The sequence below is a fragment of the Artibeus jamaicensis genome, unplaced genomic scaffold, assembly GCF_021234435.1.
Source record: "Artibeus jamaicensis isolate MK-2021 breed Jamaican fruit bat unplaced genomic scaffold, CSHL_Jam_final scaffold_916, whole genome shotgun sequence".
Taxonomy (NCBI): Eukaryota; Metazoa; Chordata; class Mammalia; order Chiroptera; family Phyllostomidae; genus Artibeus; species Artibeus jamaicensis.
The window spans coordinates 47388058-47405310 of record NW_026522059.1 but is presented as its reverse complement, the minus strand read 5'-3'; the positions used below and the strand labels follow the sequence as shown (position 1 = coordinate 47405310).

The following is a 17253-nucleotide window of genomic DNA, read 5'->3' as shown; positions in this document are numbered from 1 at the left end:
TTACTGGGGAAAAGGAAATTTGAATGCCCCATACTTTTTTACTCTTTTTAAGGTTTTTCAGCCCACATGAAAATCTCCACAGTTTTCTCTGAAAACCAGAGACTCTTAGAAAACTGTGTTTTAGCAAAGATAAATGTGATTATGCTGCTGTGGACCAGTCATTATATAACCATTATGTGTATGATGCTTTTTAAATGTTGTTGTCAACTTTCATGGCTAATTCCAGTTAACAATCTATCCCAAAAACAAGTGGTAAAAACGCATGGACAATTCTCTTGCTGAAAAAGAACGTCTCCCAACTTTCTTATATCCATATTGTTGTCATATAACTCCTTTCATATCTAGATGGCATGAGATAGCTGAAAATGAAGCTTTTGGTCAACTGCTCTTTTGGTCAAGCCTCTCTTTAAACAAGAGGACAGGCGAAAGAGACAGGACCTTGGGTGAGAACTTTGCCTCTGCCAAATTGTTTCTGCTTTTCTCCTCAGTTACCAGACAGCTCAGTAGCATGGAGAAAGAGTTGATGATGAATATGCAAATAGGTTTTTCCCTTTCTCAGAACAAGGAGGGTAACCAATGAGCCAGAGTCTCCCTCCAACTTTGAAACCAAATAGTACAAAGAATTTAGGGCTAAGACAAAAATATTATAAAAGTAAGAACAAAATCATCCTTTCTATGGATATTGTTTTTCAGTTTTTATTCAATATGCTTACAGTTTAGATCAGAAATTAATAGTAATGATAGCTAATGCCCTTTTATGTTATAGCTTCAATGCAGAAATGCTGAAAGCATGAGTTACAAACAAAATTACTGGAAATACAGATTCATTTGTACTGATACCCTACCAAGCAAATTGGAAACAAATATTACTATGACTTCCATTCCAGTTTCATCAGTAACATGTAATAGGAAAATAGAAGCATTTTGCTCAGCATTATACCATTGCACAGTATAAACCTGCTTTCAAATGACAAGGATTTTTTGCTACTGATGTTTGCCCTTCATTCTTCAGTTGTTTTAAGTAGATAAGTTTCACATCTAACTACCTCAGCTACTGTTAATTTAGAAACATGAAATCATGCACTTTGTAACCAACAAGTTTTCATTTAAAATTCCAAAAAGATACTTGGTGCAAAGCAATTTTCAAAAATTTGTATATGACATAAGCAACTCAACCTCAGGAGGTTGCACTTCATTTTGTTTATTTGTTTCTAAGTTGGATTTGGGGTAAAATCCTCGTTTCCACTCAACACCAGGAGAAGCTGCTCTATATTTGCTTAATTTGCCTTAAACATTTTGTGCTCCTTTCCCTGTTTATTTTTTTTATTTGAAACCTATCTCTGAAAAAAGAAAATGCAACAGGTGGCAGATGAACAGCAAACTGAAGAGAATGGACCAATAATTTCTCAGTTCCCTGTGGTCAGCTCTCTGCATGACATTCTGATCGCCATTCCTGTGCTTCTTTCTCCCGGGACCATTACAGAAATCAGGTCTGAGAGACCCCCTGTATGTGTGTTTAGGGACCAGTGTGACATTTCCCCCAGTGAGCACAGTGCCTGGACCCGAATGATAACCTTGGAAGTTCTTGTGCTTTTACTTTGTGAACATTGTACAAATGTATTTGGAATTTTATTCAAAATGAAGAAGTAAACTAGTTATTCATTTTCTTTTCCTTCCTGTAAATATATATATTCAAACTCCATGTATCCAAACATTCCTTTAGCATTCAGATTGTAAGAGTGTCGTCCCTGGCTGGAGGCGGCCGCCTCTGAGCCGCGGTCCCATGTGCTCTAGTTAAAAGCACAGTGTGTGGAGTATTTGAGTACCATAGTTATTTTGGTCTGTTAAGTAAGTTGCAATTTGTGATGAAATGAAGTGGAAAGTAGTGCTTCATAATGAACAATTTTCCTTGGTTATATGATTTTTCTTGTAAAACTTTTAAAAAACGAAAGAAAACTTGAAATTTTATATCTTTGGATTTTGTAGATTTTTTTTTATTTTATTGCAACACAAGCTACCAAAATCATTAAATAAAGTACACTGTGGTCATTTTAACAGAAGTCTGAGTTCCTGATTCTTTCCAAATCTAGGAAGAGAGCAGGATATTGTGGGTTTACGATGAGGAGACAGAAGGGGAAAGCCGTGTTCATGGGCATAGTCTCAAGGCAATGCGATTAAACCTTAAAATAACAGAGCTAAGATCTGCCAAATCTGAAATAAGTTTAAATTACACAGATTTCCAGAATATGTTTCATGGACTTATTTTATTTCTTAAAAGTGCTAAGAATGTTTCTCTAGAACTATTATAAAAGCAAAGAGATGTTTTAGATTAACAAAGAAGCTTAAAAACACAAATAATCTGCTTAAAATTAATAAGATGATAAAACATCAATGAACACAATGTTTTAAGGAAACCATGTATCTACGTCTCATTTTTCTACAAATAAGGGTTTTTGTTCTATGCAATTGTTTTACTTAAAATATTCTATTTCTTTGTTCTACTGGTTTATAAAAGCCTTCCTTTATAAAATATTAAAAGGAAACTATAGATGAGTTCCATTATATATGTAGAAACTGCAATAGATAATAAATGTAGGAACAGATAAAGAAAACTGTTGGAACAAAGAAATGAAAGAAAGAAATTCAGGAATTTACTTGTTTCTTTTTTAAAGTAATTTATTAGACTGTTCTTTTTTCTGACTATGATAATAACACTTGTGTAAAAATATTTGAAGCTCACTATTTCGATATGCTTCTTTCTTATCTTTTTTGTAAGCATTGCATTTTTTTACATTGCAATTTAACAATTTTTTAAATTACAACCATTTGACATGTCTGTTATTAGTGTTATAAAAACTAATGAAACATACTTTTTTCTGAAAAAATACAGTCAAGTAGGGAAATGAGTCCAGATACACTAATTATTATATTATTTGGTGGTAAAAGCAAAAGTAGAGATTTGAATAGACTCTTCTGGGGAGTTTAATATAGTCTATAAGGGCCTGGATGGGGGAGGAAGGAGCCTGAGTCTTAGAATGTTTGGATGGAGCAGACTTCTCTCCCCATCCTGGCTGAGACAAAATTAACACGACAACATACACATTTCCTCATGGTTGAGCTACTGACACTCGGGAGTATTTGTCACATCAGGTAACCCTTTATGACTTTTAAAGGAGCATTCCAAGGACCAGTGATGTACAATTACCTCAAGAAGGTGTGTGATTAGCTCAACTCTCTCTACTTGAGGTCCAAAAATGAGGAAGAAAAGAAATGGCTATTTGCCTGTATTTTCTCATGTTCTCTACAATGAGTAGGTATTGTTATTGTGATCTGAAAAAGTAAAATTTATTTTTAAGGGGAAATATTTTTAAAAGAAAAACATACCATATTCCTGAATTAGAAAACAATTTGGTAAGCAACGCAATTTGTCCCTAATTAATCTAGAAACACAATACAACTCCAAACAAAGCCACAAAGATATTTTATAAAACTTAAACAAAATTATTATAAAATTTATAATTATTATAATTATAGGAAGAATTATTTGGTTTTAAATAAAATTATTGATAACACTTTATCTCCCCAACCTATTATAAGCAACATAAGAGTGTACTACCAAGCACAAGAATTTATTAACAAGGTCTGACCTGTGTGGCTCAGTTGGTTTGGCATCATTTTGCAAACCATAAGGTCATTGAGAGACAACAGATTGATGTTTCTCTCCCTCCCCTCCCCTCTCTCTAAAAATAGATAAATAAAATCTTATTAAAAAGTATATATTAACAAGTTGAGAAATGAACCTGTACATGTTAGGTAAATGAATTTAGTTTATGACAATTTTAAATCAATAGAAAATAGACAGTTTTAGGATAATCAGCTCACCGCTATGAACATCTCCTAGCTCTTACACCAAAATCAGAGCGTATAAAAATATAACTGTAAAAAATAAAACTACAAAAATAATGTTTTAATATCACCTGAGAGAGAAAATATTTTGTAAATATTATTCTAAATATGAGAGAGAAGAGAGGGAAGAAGGGGGAAAGAGAGAAATTTTAATCCATAAGGAAGTAGGCTAAGAGATATGTGTATATATTTCTATTACTTCCCCTAAAAGGGAAATAAAATCATCTAAAAATCAACTGAAAAAATATTGAAGCTACTAGCTCAAATAAATATCCTAAAATGTATGTACAAAGATATTTATAACAGGAAAAAGTGAAAATAACTGAAAAACAAATAATAAGAAATAAACTATGGCACATCCTTATCATGAAACATGCTATTATGATTAAAAATAATACTTTAAAAGTAGCTTTATTGCATTTAATAACCATATTCATTGTTAAGACTTCATTTTCAAAGTAAACAAGAAAGAAACAAGTGTCTTGGTAAAGCATAAACAAAAATATAGTAGTGCATTAGAATACCAAGCAAGTAATGGTATAACGAGCAAAAAATATTGAAAGGAAGAATCGGCTCTAGCTAAATATGCAGCTACCTGAAAATAGTCTTTTCTGACACACCAGTTGATCAGTGAGTTTAAAATTGGCAACTGTGCTAGGTGTGAATTGAATTTATTTGACAGACTTTTGGAAAATATATAATCATGCAGGGGAGCAACCGAAGTTTTCTCTGAAGAATTCATTCCTGGAGCTAGTTCACAAAACGTGATTGAGTCTGGCAAGACTTTAGGAAAAGAATGCATTTTTCAGACAATCAAAGCAGGGACTAAAAAGAGAAGCAGTGAGAAATGGCCAGCCATCTCAACATGCATACCGAAAACCAGGACAGCTGGGGCATCACGCAAAGAAGCCACTTGTGGTTAATCAACAGTGTCAAAGGCATAATTTACCTACTACATGCAACAGGATTTCACTTGAATAGGACAATCAAAAACCAACAATCACCCTGGCTGGTGTAGCTCAGTGGATTGAGCACGGGCCTGCGGACCACACGATGACAGTTCAATTCCCAGTCAGGTCACATGTCTGGGTTGCAGGCCAGCTTCCAGCGGGGGACTCACAAGAGGCAACCATATATTGATATTTCTCTCCTCTCCTTCCCTTCCCCTCTAAAGATAAATAAATAAAATATTTAAAAAAAACAACAATCACCTAAAGAATTTAATTGAACCAGTGCTGTCTTTAAAATCCTACCCATTTCCAGGCAACTTGCTTGCCATTTCTCTATATATTATCATAGCTGACTAGTGCCTTGTTCTATTCCAAACCTTCACATAAGAGATGCCCTTGCTACCATTCTATCTCACAGAAAAACTGATAGACATAACTTCTGGCTCTCCCCTTGATCTATGTGCATTTACAAACATCCTTGCCACTGTCTCAAAAAGATATTCCTACATCTTTTTCGAAGGCTTTAACTCCCACCTGTTTTTTAATTCAATTACGGTACTTTTTATTTTATTTGAAGGACATCACTTCAACCTACTGTCCCTTGTTTTTCATACCTTTCCTGAAACCATTATCATGCTGTCCATCAAAGTGCTGAAATAGACCAAGACAAAATCTAAAACCTAGATTTTTGTCTCTCTCCTTCTCACTCCTCCTCCTGTCCTCCCCTTTCCTTTTGTTCTCCCCTTTTCTTTTGTTCTAGTCTTTTGAATGGAGAATTTGAAAATTTAACATTACTCATTGAAAAATAGAAAAGTGAAAGTGTGAATTACTTCAGAGTAGGGATTACATCATATAGTGTTAATGGCATGCAGAAATGAGTATTACCATAAACAAATTAATTAAACTATTGGAAACTCATTCTCATCTAAAGGATGATGGTTATGGTGAAGGCACAGCTGTTATACAGAAATCATCTGGTGCAGTGGCTATGACTGTAATAAATAACAGATGTTACTGCTACTGAATTCATGCTCAAAAATATAAGTAAATTGCTTGTCTCCAAGGTCAATGACCTCTTTACTCTATTACTTGCCTTTTTGCTGTATTTGATGCTGTTGGATGTTTCCATCTTAAAACTTAGGGGTATATTCCCTATGGTTTCTCCCTTTCTGGTTCTCCCTTTCCTCTCTCAGTGGCACTTCCTCCTCTTCTCCTATCTAGTGTGGTGATTCTTGACTTTCCCTCCTCAGCACTCTTTTCTTTCTCTAGGACTCTCCTAGGCCACTTCTATTGCTTTAGCTATGTAGAGTTAAAAAAAAAAAAAAAGAGCAAAAAAAGAAGAAAAGAGAGCAGCTATTTCCCCAGAGTTTGGAACTATTTGCTCACTAGACATATGTCCAAAATGTGTCTGCACTTTCTTTTTGATATAGTACAAGAATGAGTTTCCAAGAATAAATTTCCACATAGAGTGAAGAGATTTTTGGTATAGTTATTTCACTTCTAATCTTGGTCCATTCTTTTTGCCTTCAGGAGAAATGTGTCAGAAATTACATAAAATTATTTTGTAGTGTTATTGACTTTTTCTGACCTGTTGACTTCAGAGACTGTATAAACATAATATATCTACTCCTGTTGAGACATAGGCGAAATTACTATGAACACCAAGATGATTGAGTATTGTTTGGTAAATCCAGTGGGTGAAATAAGAATGTGTTCTGTTCTTACTCCTTCTCTTTAACTTGCATCTTAATGACTTCATAATTGTTTTTGATGAACTGGATGCATCCTCCTTCTTCCTGCCCAGCTCATATATTGGAAAGAAACATTCTTTGTACCAGTGAAATTATTCTACTGGTATGAACTAGGTGAAGCCTTATAGACAACCTAACTGCCAGCTGTTTATTTATCCTTTGACCAAGTAGATTACAGTGTATATATCTAGATCATAAATGTAAAGATTCTTCCAAATTTAAGCAACACTTAAATATATGCAGCAAGTCATTACATTCAATTAACCGGGATATAATTTGTTTAATTGGAGGCCTCATTAGTAAATATCATTACTAAAAATTATGATTCTTTTGGTACCCCAACTTTAATGTATTTAAGGCTAAGTTATCATATCTAGACATTTGGACTTCTTTTTTTAAGATTTTATTTATATATTATTTAGAAAGAGAAGAACAGAGGGGAAAAGAGAGGGAGAGAAACGTTGATGTGGAAAACATTGGTTGTTTCTCACATGTGCCCCGACTGCGGACCAGGCCCTCAACCCAGGCACGTGCCCTGACTGGGAACCAAACCCAGTAACTTTTTGTTTTGCTGGACAACACCCAACCAACTGAGCCATGCCAGCCAGTGCCAAACATTTGGACTTTTACCATTTTTTATGTGTCAGTGGGAATTCAAAACAATTTTCTGAGGAACTTTTACCCTGCACAGCATGCTAAGTCTCCTTCCTTCTTCCCTCTGCTAGGTAAAAAGAAAGTGACACATTACATTCAGGTGCAATTTTTCAAGTGCATAAAAAGATATAACCTTAACTCAAGTGCAGTTAGCTATTGAAGTATGACTCTAAAAATGTCTGTAGGAAAAAAATGTCTGTAGGTATGCCATCTGTGTTCCAAATTTTTGTCACAGTATACAACCTTCTATTCTCTTCCATACAATAGTCATCTAAAAGTGTAATGAATGGCACAAATTGAGAATTTCCTGAACAGCATGCTGTCTTTATCTTTCTCTGTAGCAGAGGTCACAAATTTCATATCTACAGGGCTCAGGCAATTAATATAAATGAGTGAATACTATGGCAAACTAAAGAGCACGTTACCCATCTAAAGAGAGAGCTACCCAGTGGGTGCCATAAAAGAAGTCAGGCTCATGTGCTAGTTATTTTAATGCTCAAGAGAAGAAGAAAATAAAATAAATAAAATAAGGATTTTTATATAAAACTCCTCGTAGTTATTTTTTCAATAATTCAGTATTTAAATTCTACATGCTAAAACCAATGTCTACTGACTAGACATAGCCAATGGGCAACTATTTGTGATCTTTCTAGATCTAGATTATAGTTTTTATTTTTGTTGAAACCAGATGGCTTATAAATCTGGATTTCATTACCCTCCCCATAGCAATTGTTTTAAATGTACTGCCTTTTGCAGTATGCCACTGATCTATTTTAAATGACTTCTAAAAATCTATGTGAGCTCACTTATTATTAAATTTGTTCTATGAGTATTATGAAGAATCTTGTTCTTTATGGTTGCATGATGCCCTCATTATAAGAGCCCACAGAAAAAATACCTTTCAGATCGTAGTTCTAAAGGTAGTTATAACCCCATATACATTTATAGCTTGAGAATACTGTGACTGAATGTTTCTCTTTTTGCATTGGGTCATAGGAAAACCAGAGGCCTACCTCAAGCAAAATGTAAAAGGAAACATTTGTGTGTGTGTACTGTGTGTACATGTGTTATGTGTATATGTGTGTTGTACAGAAATCACCTGGCACAGTGGCTGTGACTGTAATAAATTAGCAGATGTTACAGCTTCTGAATTCATTCTTAAAAATGTAAATAAGTGTTTTGTTCCTGAGTTCAATGGCCTTTTAATTCTTCCTACTATGTGACTTTTCTGGCTGCGTTTAATGCTGCATTTGATGTTATATGCTAAAGACTCTGGGGTTTTAAATTCCTGTATTTGAGTTATTTGAATCTTTACATTTCTTTTTTTCACTACCAATACTACTCTGAGGATTCCTCATTTTATGTTCCTTCTTAAGATTATATGTTATTCCAATCTTTGAAAACTGTCACAAATTGGTTTATTTTACTACTTAGAAATGCAAGAACAAAAAATAAATAAAACAATAAGTAAAACTAAATAGATATGTAGTGCTCATCCTTAGCCTTCTACTGTCTGCATAACTCCACCCATATAACTTTGAATGCTTACCAGACTTCACTAGCCAAATATTATACAAGCACCTGACATTCAACATATAAAGAACTAAACTCATTATTGTTCATAGCTTCTCTCTACTCATTAAACATCATGGTAAATAGAACATCAAGCCAAAACTCTCAGTGTTATCTTGAACAATCCCCATCCATTTCTTCCCAGTATCCAATCTGTCACCAAAACTTATTGATTGTAATATTGAAATGTCTCAAATCTATACCACTTGTTCTACTTCACATCTTTATCATTTCTCACCTTACAGTATTAAATAAACTTATTTCTCTCTTGAAACTGACTTTTACTTGAGTTCAGTGGCGTATCTCCCCCTATCCTCACAAACCTTCAACCTCCTGGGTGGTTTTAAAGTACCTTGCAGAGATCTTTCAAAAATACAGGGAACTACAACATCAGGGATTTTCCAATATGATTATGGAGTGAGTTAAAGAATCAGTAAACAAAAAGCTAAGAAGTGAATTAAGTCACTTTCTCTCTTCTTAAATAATCAGACCTGAATCATGCCAGTTGTCAAGCTCTCCAGAAACTCCACAGTCTACGTGGCAGGGTGCGCAGATTGGTCATGGAGAAGCAAGGTTTGGGAAAAGGCAGTGTCCTGAAAGGTTCATGACCATTCCAGGGGAGTGGAATCAAAACTGGGCCAGAAAGAGCCATGCCAACATCATGGCATTAAGAACAGAGAGCAAGGCTATGCTTAGTAGGGTGAGAGCAATCATGCTGAATTAGTGAGCCAGGGGCTTGAAAAGAGGAGGCTAGAGGAGGAATACACTTTCTATAAAGGAAGGTTATCAGGACCCATGAGTTAGAAAGAGGGGTGGGAGTGTCCAACAAGCTCTAGACTAAGCAAGTAGAGAAAGTAGGTGAGACAAAAAGTGGCCATGTTGGAGAGAATAACTTTACTTCTTCCCAAGAAATTTAACCAAGTCTAATTCCTTTGGCAACTTCCTTCAGAATCACTCTTTTCAGTCTTAAAAGAACAGAGACTATTAGGTGCAGAAATGATTCTGTTGGTTGAGAATGTCCTCAGATTTCTCTGAGCAAATCGTGTTACTACCTCTTTGGTGAAGCCAGAAGAAAATATGGAATCAGGCCAAGAGAACTGGTTGACTAGACATTCCATCAGGACCTATCTTTATATTTTCAATTCAATTTGAGGCAATAATCATTGATTCTTGGCTTCTGGTAAGAATTTGCTTAGTTGGGCTACTCTCTGATCCTACATAATAGGATTGGAATGACAGAAGTGAAAAGTTATCAAGAATTCAGCCAACTTCACCCCAACCTTTAAAAATACTGGGAGAAACATCATCAATCCACAGAATACCCATTCTAGAAGTCCATCTTCCCAGCAGAATGGAAACATGATATTCTGGGATTTTTCCACATCATTCTCTCTTAACTATATACTCTATGGCAGATAGGCAATGGTGTGTTTCAGGGAATAATACTCCAATAAAGAACAACCCTCCTAATTAACTCCATTTCTTTATCTTCATTTACTCCTCAGGCCACTTCAGTCTTGCCACCATGGCATTGGGATGGCTCTCATCAAGGTCTGTTTTTACAAAAAAGTCCAAAAATATCTTGCCCCTCTACTTTGAGCTATCTCCTCAGCATGTGATAGCCAGAAAGCATGTGATGGACATCCAGATATCTTCCTTGACCCTCCCTTCTCTGAACCTCCCATCCAACATCTAGTCAATTACCAAAGTGTGTCTACCTCATAAATATCTCTAAATTCTTCCCAGTTTTGTCATCTCTTTCCCGGATTATTACAGTTTTTCCAAGTATTGGGTATCATTACTTCCTTTCTTTTTTTAATCCAATCCATTTCACACAGAAACCAGAACAATCTTTGTAAAATGCAACCATGATCAAGTTGTTACTAAATTTCAGTGGTTCATCAGTGCCCTTAAAATAAACTTCAAACTCCTATTGCTCACATAATCTGCCTTGTCTAGATGTGGGTAATGCAGGCTCATCCCTCACAACACTCTTTCTTGACTATGTGTTGTAGACACACACACAAAAAAATTCTTTCAGTTTCTCAAACAGTTCTCTGCCCTCCCACCTTTCCTGCTCCTGATCACCTGTAATCTCAGCTTCTCTGCACACTCCTTCCAGGAGCTCTCATGACACGTTATCCCTCTGACTTCAGAACATTTGTCATTATAATTGTATGTGTTCTTATCTCCCTAACAAGTAAGTGCAATGACATCAGGGACCACATATATCTTGTTATCCATTGTATGAGCAGTGCCTCACAGAGAGCCGGACACATAGATCACAGAGAAAGGTCAATCCCAAGTTGCAGATTTATGTTTTTATTTTAATAACAGTGTTAAAAAACATGACAGCGCAGACAGACTTAGGATTTAGGTTTGTGATAATAAGGAATAGAGTCTGTTTTTTACATGGACTGAATTCTTTCCCTGCCCCAAAGTTCAGAAAGCTTGGAACTGTGGAATGCTCTAAAATGTGATCCTTATAAGTGAGTATTTTTGTCTTCTTTAGCTCAGTTGCTTTCTAAGAAAATATCATAAGCTAGGTGGCTTGGACAACAGATGCTTATTTCTCAAAGTTCTTGAAGATGGAAAGTCCAAAATCAATCTGCTGACAGACTCAGTTCCTGGTTGGAACCCACTTTCCAGCTCGCAGATGGCTGCCTCCCCAGTGTGAGCTCATGTGGCCCTTCCTCAGTTATGCAGCAAGAGAAAGAAAAAAGCAGTCTCTCTGGTCTCTTCTTACAAAGTCACTAATCCAAACTTGAGAACTCCACCCTGATGACCTCACTTAAACAAATTTACCTCACAAAGCCTCCCTCTTCAAATACCATTATATTGGGGGTTAGAGATTCAATACGTAAATTTTTAAGAGGATATAATTCAGTCCATTGAAACTTGTAACTGTCCTCTATCCCCAAATCTGAAATTGTATTCCCTTTTAACTGAACCTAACTAGATACATAACATTTTTACAGAAGATTTGGGGATTAATACTTTCTTGTGAGCATTGCAACTATGGGCACTTGTTAAAAAACTGAAGTGTTGGTTAATTTCTCAGATAAAGAATTCAAGTGTTAAACCTGCTTTTAAAAATAAAATAAATTTAGGGAAATTAAGAAGTAATAAAGTTTTTGCCAGTAGTAGCAATTACTTTTTTTAAAAGTCAGGTCAAATAATGCCCTGAAATGCCATAACAGGTACAGGTACCATATTTTGAACTGCTGATCCCAAAATGTTTCAAACAAGATTCATGTAAATGTTTTTTCCTTTATTCTACTCCATTCCCATAGCTTATGTGTTTCAGCATCTCTAGAGGATTTCATGAAGCCACTTGGCAAATAGCAGCTGCTTTACTCTATTTTTAAATTGACTCACACAATAATTTTAAACAGAACTGGATATTCAATGATATTTTTGGAAATATATTTGAATTAGACTGAAGAAAATAAATGCTCACTATTGCCATTTTCCATACAAACCAAAGTTGGAAGAAATACCAGCGAGGAAGAAGAACATTAGCAGAGAGTTGGAAACCTAGTGGGGTACCTAGGTTGGAAACCTAGGAGTTGGAAAGCCCTAGTGGGCTTTGTGTGTGGCTGATTTCTGTGATAAAATAAGCAAGGAGTTTCCAAAATAAAACTTCACAGCATTTCATGAGAGGAATGCTAAGATATTAGTATAACATTTTTGTGACAGCATCTGACCTTTATCGAAATAAAGCACCTGCCAGCTTTCTTCCTATCTTATCAAATTTCCTCATCTCGAGCATGGCCAAACCTGGCCTATTGATGCCTAAACTCAACCCAGCATTCTGTGCTTCCTGGTAACTTTTATGCCTGACTTTCTGCTGGCATCACACTACTTGGTAGGGTAGGGAGTAGTCTAGACACATTGAAAGTAGGAATGGGGCAGGTCAAGAGGGATGGCACAAAAAGGACACAAAATAATCAATGTCTGGTTCACCTGTCTCTCTTTCCCTTGATCCCTCATTCTCAAACAACCACTACTAAGCATGTTTCATTGATATGCTGAATTGAGTTCCCCTCAAATTTATATATTAAATTCCTAATCCCAAGTACCTCAGAACATGACTGCATTTGAAAATAAGATGTTTAAAGAGGCGATTAAGTTAAAATAAGGTCATTAGGAAAGACATTAATTTAATATAAGGGAATTTGGACACAAAAAGAGACATCAAAGGTGGATGCACTCAGAGGAAATACTATCTGAGGACATAAAGATAAGGTGGCCAACTGCAAGTCAAGAAGAGCTGCCTCAGAAGGCTCAGAAGAAATCAAATCCACTGGCACCTGTATCTGGGACTCCAGGACTGTGAGACAATAAGCTTCTGCTCTTGAGACCACCCAGTAGTGCTTTGTTGTGGAAGCTTTAGCAAACTAACACAGTATGTTTAATCTAATCTTACTATAATATTTAATATTTTGTACTATGTTTTCTATTAAACAGCTTTTAAGCAGTTCATTCTCAACTGGTTCTCATGGACCCAGTCCATTACAAGCAGAGATGACAGCATATGCAAAGACACTGAGGCATAACAGCCAGCAGGTTCAACAAACGACAGTAGCTCAGTCTGAGACAGCTCTGTCATAATGTGAACCAGGGCAATGCCAAAGCCCTTAAGTGCGCAAAAGATTCTATAGACCACAGAGAGTTTGCAGTATTTGGTTAGTAAATATGATGTTTCTTCTGGATTCACATAAGCGTGGTTTATACCAATTGCATATATACACATTTTCAGTTACTGTTTTGAAAGTTGTTATAACCTGAGGCATTTCATTAGCAGAATTTATTGAATGTAGTAATATCTTTATATTTTTATGTTAGAACAAATTCAAAATAAGAAATATGCATATGACTTCAATACTAGAGCAGTTATCACAACATACACTCTTACAAATGCACACTAATTGATTCAGAAATGTAGTTCAATAATCAGAAGCCAGAAATGACCTGGTCATGAATAAGATGCATAGAGACAGTGGGAGATCTACATTAAGAAAGCAGTCAATAGGTCATCTGAATTATGTATAGATAGTGAATAATTGTAAAATAAAATGATAAAGCTTACCGAGGGTATTGTCTTGGCCAGATAATTGGACCAAGTGAGTGGAGGCTTAGATATTATAAATAGTAATTAATTTTTTATATTCATAGACCAATATATGCAATTCAGGAACATCTATAAAGGACACATGGACAAAACCAAATGGGGTTAGGGATCAAGGGTGAGAAGTGGAGATGGCTGGGGTGATGGGGAATGGTCAGGGGAAAATGGAGACAACTGTACTTAGACAGCAATAAAAAAGGTAAAAAAAAAACAAGCACGTAAAAATAAATAAATAAATAAATAAATAAATAAATATGCTTCTAAAATGTAAAGGGTGGCTACTAAAAAGAAAACGTTAAAAGTTCAAAGTGAAAAAAAAACAAAAAAATATAACAAGTGGAGGACACAAAGCACAATGTCAAGATAGGATTGACCATACACTTTTTTGCAGAAAAAGTTATTAAATTTAATTACTTACTTAAAAGAGGAACACTAAAAAAAGCAAGTGATGAAGAATTTGCAGTACACAGAACAGTTAAATGCATTGAAAGATTATACTGAATCAATGATAAAAATAATCAGGAGTAAAAATATTAATAGCAGATAAAATAGATTGATTAAATGGGACAAAGAGAGATGTTTTACACTAATAAAAAAGATTCAAGTCAGCAATAAGATAATATACATAAAAACAAAACTTCAAAATAAAGTGTTCGAAATGTTATGACAAAATGTAAAATCCACAATAGAACTGCCTATCTCAAATCAAGTTATTTATGGAAACTAAAATTAGGAAAGATATAAAGTAGTTGAATAATATGACATATATGACCTTCCAAAGTGAAGAGTACCAAAATATGCCTATGGCACATACATTATTTTGACCTAAAGGCCATTGAGAACCAGCAGGTGACAAAAAATTATCTATTCTATATTCAGTCTATATGTCTATCTTTATACCAGTATCATACTCTTGATTACCAGGTAATACAACAAGACAGGAAAAGAAAATAAAGGATAATCTGATTGGCAAATGTCTTAGTTCAGGCTTCTATAATAGAACCATAGAGTGACTGGTCTAGCTTATAAACAACAGAAATTTATTTCTTACAGTTCTGGAGGCTGAAAGTCTGAGCTTAGGGTATCAGCATGGTCAAGTTCTGGTGAAAGCCTTCTTTCAAATTGCAGAGGGCTGGCTGTCTTCTCATTGTATTTTCACATAGCTAAAAGAGAGCTAGAGCACTCTTTAGAGTCTCTTATATAAGGACATTAATCCCATTCATGAGGACTCCATCCTCATGACTTAATTAAGCCCTCAGCACAATGGTGGTTCTCTTGGGTGGGGATCTGAGCAGGCATCTTTCCTTCCCATTGTTGACAGGAAAACCCAAAGGTATTGCAACTTTCACACCATGATGTGCCCAGTACCTGAATCAGAGATGAATAATAGGTTTACCCCCATGCAGCATGCAAAAAGTGTGGCCAGCCTGGAACTGACCACCAGCACCTGCCCCACCCCAAAGTCAGGTGAGTCAAAGCAGATCCTTGGAGTACCCCACTTAGGCCCACATATGTAGCAGGGAAGGGGAAGAGGTCAGAATTCTGGATGTTCAGTTATATTTGAATTTTAAATTGAATTTTTAGCATATCTAATGCCATATTTGGGACACACTTATACCTGAGAATGACTCATTATTTATATAAAATTCAAATGTATCTAAGCATGCTTTTAAATTTTTTTATTTTTGCTAAATATGACAACTTTACACCTGGATACCAGGGGCTAGGGAAGTGGACCATAAAGAACAGATCCTAGATACACCACGGTTTTAGTAGCAAAGGCTTGTCCCACTGGGTGTGAGTTTTTTCAGCCCCTCCCCCAGGAGACCATTGCAGTTGGCAGCCCCTGCTCCACTGTAACCTTGTGTGACCAAAAGGTGGTGATCAGTAATGCTATGTTGGAAGAAATGCAACAGAACTCTGTGGAATGTATTACTAGGTGTTGGATAAATATAATATAGGAAAGGATATTGTGGCTTATATTAAGAAGGAGTTTGACAAGAAGTACAACCCCATCTGCCACTGGATTATAGGGAGGAACTTTGGTAGTTAAACCATGAAACATGAAACATGACACATGAAACATGAAATCAAACAGTTCATCTATTTCTACCCGGGCCAAGTGGCCATTCTCTTGTTCAAATCTGGTTAAAAGTGCACTGTACCACACACCCAGCGATTCATCCAAAAATAAAGATTGCATGCTAAATCTCAAATGCCAGAGACTGAAATCTTCATCCTTGCTCAAAGGAACACCTTGATCTTGAACCTTTATTTTGTTGTTTTGTACGGCTCATTCTCTATACTTATTTTCTATGGTTAAAAAACAATTAGCTAAACAGCTTACGTTTGTGTATATTTTCTATTTCATACCTCTTTGCTCTATGTTCCCCCTCCCAAAAATTCATTCCTTTCCCCCAAAAATAAATCTTTTGAAGAAAAAAAAACAGATTCTGAGGAAGCAGGGAAGCTTGTGAGCCAAGGCCTCAAGCCTCTGACCCACACTTCACTGATGTCACTTAGAAAATACAAATTCAAATATAAAATTAGTAAGAATGTCAAAATGGCAGCCACAGAGTATTAATCTTAAGAATGGGGCCATTCTGAGTCTGGGATCCTGAGCAACTTGCGTAACATGAGCATGAAGCCCAGAAAATGAGCCCATTAAGCACACTTTTTTGCCTTAAGCTAGGATGAGTTCATTTCTACTTGCTCACAAGAGGATTCTAATTAATATGCCAATATTCATATCTGCAAATCAAGAGGCCAAAATTATGCTTTTATAGTGGAAATGAAACTCGTGAGATGTATAGTTTCACAATAATTTTTATTCTCTGATCTACAGAAAATTCTAAGTCACCTAGAGCTGTGCTGTACTCAAGAAATATTCATCCTATTTGTTCCTCCAAATCCCTCCCCCTTTTTCCCCTTAACTTCCCTTCCTTCTCCCCTCTGGTCACTATCCCCTTGTTCTCTATTTCAGTGTCTTTGTTTTTTGGGTTTTTTTTTTCTGCTTACTTGTTTGTTTTGTTGTTTAGCTTCCTGTTAAAGGTGAGATCATATGGTATTTGTCTTTCAGCACCTGGCCTATTTCACTCAGCATAATGCTTTCCAGTTCCATCCATGTTGTTGCAAAGGGTAGTAGCTCCTTCTTTCTCTCTGCAGCATAGAATTCCATTGTGTATATGTACCACAATTTTTGGATCCATTCATTTACTGATGGGCACCTAGGTTGCTTCCAACTCTTGGCTATTGTAAATTGCCGGGGAGGCTGGGATGGGAAAAATAG

General features: G+C 35.8%; 1 pseudogene; it reads left to right on the top strand.

Annotated features, from left to right (window-relative positions):
* The first annotated feature begins 1353 nt into the window (after positions 1 to 1353).
* Positions 1354 to 16116, top strand: LOC119051442 (dynein light chain 1, cytoplasmic-like; annotated as a pseudogene).
* The last annotated feature ends 1137 nt before the right edge of the window (positions 16117 to 17253 follow it).